The sequence below is a fragment of the Bacillus rossius genome, chromosome 1 (genome assembly GCF_032445375.1).
Source record: "Bacillus rossius redtenbacheri isolate Brsri chromosome 1, Brsri_v3, whole genome shotgun sequence".
In the NCBI taxonomy this organism is placed as follows: domain Eukaryota; kingdom Metazoa; phylum Arthropoda; class Insecta; order Phasmatodea; family Bacillidae; genus Bacillus; species Bacillus rossius.
This window is the reverse complement of record NC_086330.1, coordinates 279,521,184-279,527,648: the sequence shown is the minus strand read 5'-3', so window position 1 is coordinate 279,527,648 and position 6,465 is coordinate 279,521,184.

The following is a 6,465-nucleotide window of genomic DNA, read 5'->3' as shown; positions in this document are numbered from 1 at the left end:
CTAAGACACGTGATGCGTGCGCGGTTCTTACGTACTGACTCGTAACGTCTGCGAAAGTCCTGCGACGCGTAACGAAGCTTACGCGTCCCGTAATGCGTGATGCGTGTCGTAACTTACGTACTCGCAACTCAGGCACCCACTCGCTTGGGCGGCACGACGTAGGCAGCACGGCTGCTGCGAAAGATGCTCGTCCTACGGCTGAGTCGCCGGACCGTGAGCTCGACACCCGTCTCGCGATCAGCGCGGAGCGGAGCGCACGTCCGCCGCTGCTCGAGTCCTGAGTTCAACTACTGCTCTCCCCCGCTCGTCCGCGGACCGTCGCGCGCGGGCGGCGGGGGAGTGGAGGGGAAATCGGCCGGCGTGGGAGAGCGCCACCCCTCGCGACGCACTATCGGGCACTAGTAATACGTTTAGGTTATAGGTTATAGGTTTGGAATACCAGCCTAAACTATCCACTGTTTTCTTGGAAACACTCACATGACTCCTCGGTATCGTGAAGACAATCACTTGCTATATTAACGGATCAAGTCTCCCGTCTATGTCACTCATATCATGTCTGCATCGCCTCGCTAAGAGAACCATACAAAAATAATTATACGTAATATCAGAGGTTGGTTAAATTTAAACAACATGGCGCTGCGACCTGAGGTGTTTGTATTAGAAATTTCTAAATACAAAGAAAATATAAATAAAATGAGGAATTTTGATTGAGTTTAATGAAATTAAATTAAAATTAAAATTCTTGTAAATAATGACATATTTTCTGTACGTTAGTTTGGAGTTTAGTCTGTGATGCCAAAAGCTTGGTGCTTATTCTCTTCATGGTATGAGCCTACTATCCTTGATATAAATTATTTTTAATTAGTATTTAGGATGATCAGGTGATACACTCTTACATTTTATACACTGCTTTTGTTTTTAGGCAAAGGATGGACTAAGAAGTGGCACTCTTTGGTATGTAAAATTTGGTAACTGCATACAATACATTATAAATTAACTAACAGTACTAAAAGAACGAACAATTCATCAGCATACTCTAGCAGAGGATAAATAATAAAAGTAATTGTTATAGCTTATGATTGTTTAGTCCAAGATGGTGGATGTATGCATGAGAAATAGGACAATTAAATACAAGATGTTGGTTTATTAAGTGACATGGGAGAGCATGAGAAACTTAAATACAAGATTAGTGGCTGTATGAGCGAAATGGGGGGAGGAGGAATGCTATGATGACTATGAAGAGGAGGAGATGATGTCGGTGGTACTAAATGTCAAAGGTGTTGATGACATAGTCTAAGGTTTCGGTAGAGATGTATTGTTTAAAGTTATGATAATGTAGCTCAAGATGGCGATGGTGGTTTCATTATTCAAAGGTAATGACTGCATAGTCCAAGATGGTAGCAGTGATGTCTTAAGTCAAAGTAAATCACAGCATAATCCCAAATGGTAGGCAGTTCTAGAATTAAAAACTGATGGAAATGATTTAATGTAAGAGGGAAGCAGTGATGTCACAGTTTTAAAGTGATATTGACATAGCTGAAGATGCTATAGGTCAAGATGGTGCTAGTGATAACGACATAGTCCAAGATGACATAGGACAAGATGGTGGAAAGTTATAGAATTCAAAATGGTGGATTTAAATGACGTAATCCAAGATTGCGCTGGTGATATAATCCAAAGGTGCTGAGGAAAATCTAAGATGGCTGCATCCAGCAGATGAAATCATTATGATGATGTCAACATAATGAAAAAGTGCAACACATAGTAGTAGTGTGGGTGCTTCATGATGCCATCGTAACGAACAGTGTAACACAAAGGAGTGGAGCAAGTGATTACGAGATATTGGGTGTGATATAATCCAAGATGGTAGAAAGTTCTAGAATTCCAAATGGCGTAATGTTTTAGAAAATAAAAGGCGATAAACAATTACATTATACAATATAATGGCAGAAAATGACATAATCCAAGAGGATGGACGGAAATAACGTAATCCAAGATGGCTGTAAAATAAGTGGAATAATAGAGCATGAGAAAATTGAATTCAAGATGGCGGGCAGAAATTGCATAGTCCACAATGACAACTGATGTTTGGTCAAAATAGTGCAGGTATTTACAAAACCATAGCTCTAATATTTACAAATAAATTAATATTAACCAATATGATGGAAAACCCTGAAACAAATATTTGATGCATCAACCGGCCAATCAGAAAGAATATTCCATATCCATTATTGGGTTGTTAGGTGGTTGGTAGGTGGGATATTAAACCACTACGGGGAAATGAGTGCCTCCTTAGAAAATTGTGGTATAAAAAAAATTATGGGGAATTTTTCTGGGAAAAACGATAATTTTTTGGGGGGAAATCAGAAATTTTGAGGGAGGAAAAGAGAAATTTGTTGGAAATTTGGGGAAACTAGGGACCCGGAAAACGTTGACGTCGGGGTCAAAGGTCACTCATCCGATATTCGAATCTACAATCTACTGTCCCCGGAGGTACATAAACGTACTACTACGTACGTGGGCCTACTGCAAACTTCGGAGAAATTCTGAACTGTTCGGGTGTTGTTCTCATATCTGTGAACTATAGGCTCCCCTTCTTTACAGTCGCACCTGTATTTTTGTGTAAGTGCAACCGCTTCCGGAATGTTTGTTATCGTCCTGAACCGAATATCCAGATAGAAAGCAGGCTCATAACTAACACATCGTGGAAACCAAGCGACAGCCCTTTTTTTCACGTTGTTCACTTACACGTAGTTAAAAAGAGCTATTTTTTAAATATTTTAAAATGGAAAAAGTTTTATTGGCAGAAACTAGTTAGATAACAATGACTAGCCCAATCACACCTCGCTTTCTAAACAACAACAAAAAACTATTAAATGTAAACAAACTATTGAATTTCGAAAATTCTACTACTTATTTTACTATGGAACTGCCTAATACAGACAAAGGAAACCTGAGTTACACTTACATTCTTTAAAAAAAAACAACCTTTTATCAAGTAATGACTTTCGTAGATCCTTGATTTTTATTCAAAATAATTGTATAAAAACTCTAGAGCAATATCCCCTCTATTTTAAATAAATTTATATTCACAATGCATGCTGAATATGTAGATATCCAAAATAAAATAATTTAATACCCTCTATATAATACCCTGTAAAGTCCTTTTATTCGTATTTACTTATATGATAGGAGCAAAAGATAAATGTTTTCCAAATAAATCGGTAGAACACATTAATAAAGTCTTATTTTCGTTTTTTATTTGTGACGTCTTTCAAGTAAAATAGTAATTTGTTTTTGCTTTTAAAACTATGAGTTTTTAATTTACTACAATGTACTGATATATTTATGGAGGGAGTGATTCAATTCAACTTAAAAAGGAAATTTTTTTGTTTATGGTACACTTCAATAGTTAAGATTTGTCTACAATTTACCTTAGCTTAATAAATAAAAATATACGAAGTTTCTATTTTATTAAAGTATTTAACCTTTATCAATTCTTAGTGGATATATTTAAGGGAGCTAGGTGGCCCGGTGAAGCGTGGGCCACATGTTTTCCTTCAGGCCGCTCGAGAAAACAGTTTGAAGATCAGTGAAGGTGGCAAATTCTCGTATACACTAACTAGCGAATACAAGTAAACGAATAAAAATACGCGAATATGAATATTTGTATATTTTTGTGAAGATTAAAACGTGAATACGAATATTTTATTCGCGTATTCGTATTCTTTAAAATGCAAATTTAAATATTCATCCGAAAATGAAAATGCAATTATAATCACGCCTCGTGCAAATAAGAATGTATTTGTATTCGCAACCAGTAAATATAAATGTATTCATAATTCTGTAATTATAGAAAATTATTTTTGTGAATATATTCGTATGCACATGCACTAATGCACATGCCATTAGGCGATTCCTTACACGTAGGCTACACGGTGTGTAACGCAGCCACACAGGCTGTCTAACCGGCAGGCTGTATTACATTTATCAGTAAGGGCACGTATTTTTCACGAAACATTTTGAGGCCAGCTGTGTATTAAAGAAGTGTATCAGCTTAAAGTCTAATGTAAGCACACGAATTACGTTCCGAATGGCCCGTCCAAATAAGGTAACGGCTTCTCTAACAGACGGCCGCCAATTAAACGTAAGAAACCGCTGGCGCGGGCGTAACTTATTGCAACTTAATGAGCGTTAAGTGTTTTTTTTTACGTAAATACTTGCCCTTAATCATCTTAAACTAATCTCGTAAATGAATAATCACATTTACGTACACTTTGAGTACCGATCTGTGGGAATAATCCTGGACGACACAACGAAGACGTCGTCATTAGAACCCAGTGGTGAAAACGGACTGATAATGAACAAAATAGTTGGACGGAATGAGAGCAACGTAGTGGAACATCGAAGAGTCACTACAATTTTTTGATGTGTAAATGTAATATTTCGGTTTACGGCATTTGATAGGAGTAATTTCGTGAATGGAACGGAAGTCGATTGGAAAGGAAATGTGTAAACACGGTGCTGCCATCTGCGGAAGTCTCAGAAATCTTGGAAAGATGGTAGATCCGCGTGATTCATCCGTATATATTAACTTTCACGAACATCGGGGTATGTACTAAGCATATCGGTGTGCCAAACTAAACTTTATAATAGTACAACTATCCGTAAAAAATTTATGTTATAATTTATAGTAATAGAAATAACTAATTCCAACTTAAAAAAATACGCAATAATATTTTGACAATCATTAGTTAACATTGAAATGTAGAGATAATGCAGCGTTTGTCATACTGTAGATATACATGAAATAGTTAGCCTACGTATTGTATAGATAGTACACATATATAAGATATCTATTTTAATGTTGTGACATATTAATGTTATGTTTTGGCTGATATATATTTTATCTACTAGTGATATATATATTATACTGTCACCTTTGACATGAATTTGTTCTACTACATAAATAATTCCGAAACTCCTTTGATTTAGAGAAATCATACAAATGTTGAGAATACAACTGCTATGTTTATGATTATCAACTGAATAGATATAGCTTGCATATTCTGGAAGAAACAGATAATAATGATACATCAGTGTGAACTTAAAAATTTTGCTATTTACTTTAATAATAATATTAAAATTCAGGAAGTTAAACATACCCAACACACATTCTACACAATTCAATATCAGGACAATTGCATACACTTAACTATGTAACAGAGACACCTATACTATAAGACACTGCAAATATAATAGTTGCATGAATTATGATAACCAATATCCTTTAAAAAGGGATATTTGACGTCAATATATGACTAGCTAATAATTATGGTGGTCACGAACCTGGCAAGAGTTAACTTTCAAAAAAATTTAATAAATGTATGAAGTATTGTTTGCAGGAATTATTTTCAAAAATTAACCTAATAATCGGCTCGCTCACTCAAAGTTTCACTTAGAGACTCTTTGATCTATCACCTCTGGAATTATCAGTCATGCTCTTGTGAAAGAACGCCGTAACTTTCCAGGATAAACGTTTCTATAATGAAATGTTTTCGCATAAAACTATTCACAGAATGAATCCAAAAGGAAAATAAAATTTACTTGGCTTCCGTTGGTCAATGTGCAGTTAGGCTTACCAAAATTACAATATGACATGACGTATTACAATCATAAGCCACTTAAGAAACTGCAACATAAACTAATCAAAACAAATAATTTTATATGCTAACAATACAAGCTGTGCACAAAAAACGGGGCTATAGTTTCACAGTAAAATATTAGTGCTAGACTTCAAAAATCTTGCCGAAAAGAGGAATTCTTTACTAGCAATTATTATAGCCTCTTGGCTAAAATAAGACACCAATAACTTTCTTTTTGTTCTGGAATATCCAGAATCTTACTCCTCTTTCAAATACTATAATGAATATATTAAAAATCAGATTTTCACAAAAGATAAATTTTTAACATGGCAGTTAGCAGTTAATGCGTTAACAGTACTGAACTTAAAATCATACCCGCATCTGCCAAAACCTAATGCAACATTTGTAAACTAACATAATTTAAAATATAAAAATTATTTACATCTAAAACATATGCATATAAAATTCTTCTTGAAATAAATAATACTTTAGAAAGAGAATTTCAAATAATAGCTGTTACCAAATTCTTAGTGTGCAAAACATTCTTGTCCAGACAGTTAGCAAAATTTCTTTATGGATAACATATTTGACGTCTTGTTGAATAAAATAATTTCTTGATGAATTTTTCACTGTTAATCTTAAATGTTCAATCAGCTCAATAAGATTAAGGTTTGTTTTAGGAAGTACTTACAAGCTGGTTTATGTTGTTCAAGCAAAAATAAATATACATACAATTACTTAGTGTTATATGTTTTAAAATATTTCAGGTTAATTTTGTTTTAATGAATCTATTGAACTGAAACTTTTATTTTCAAAAATA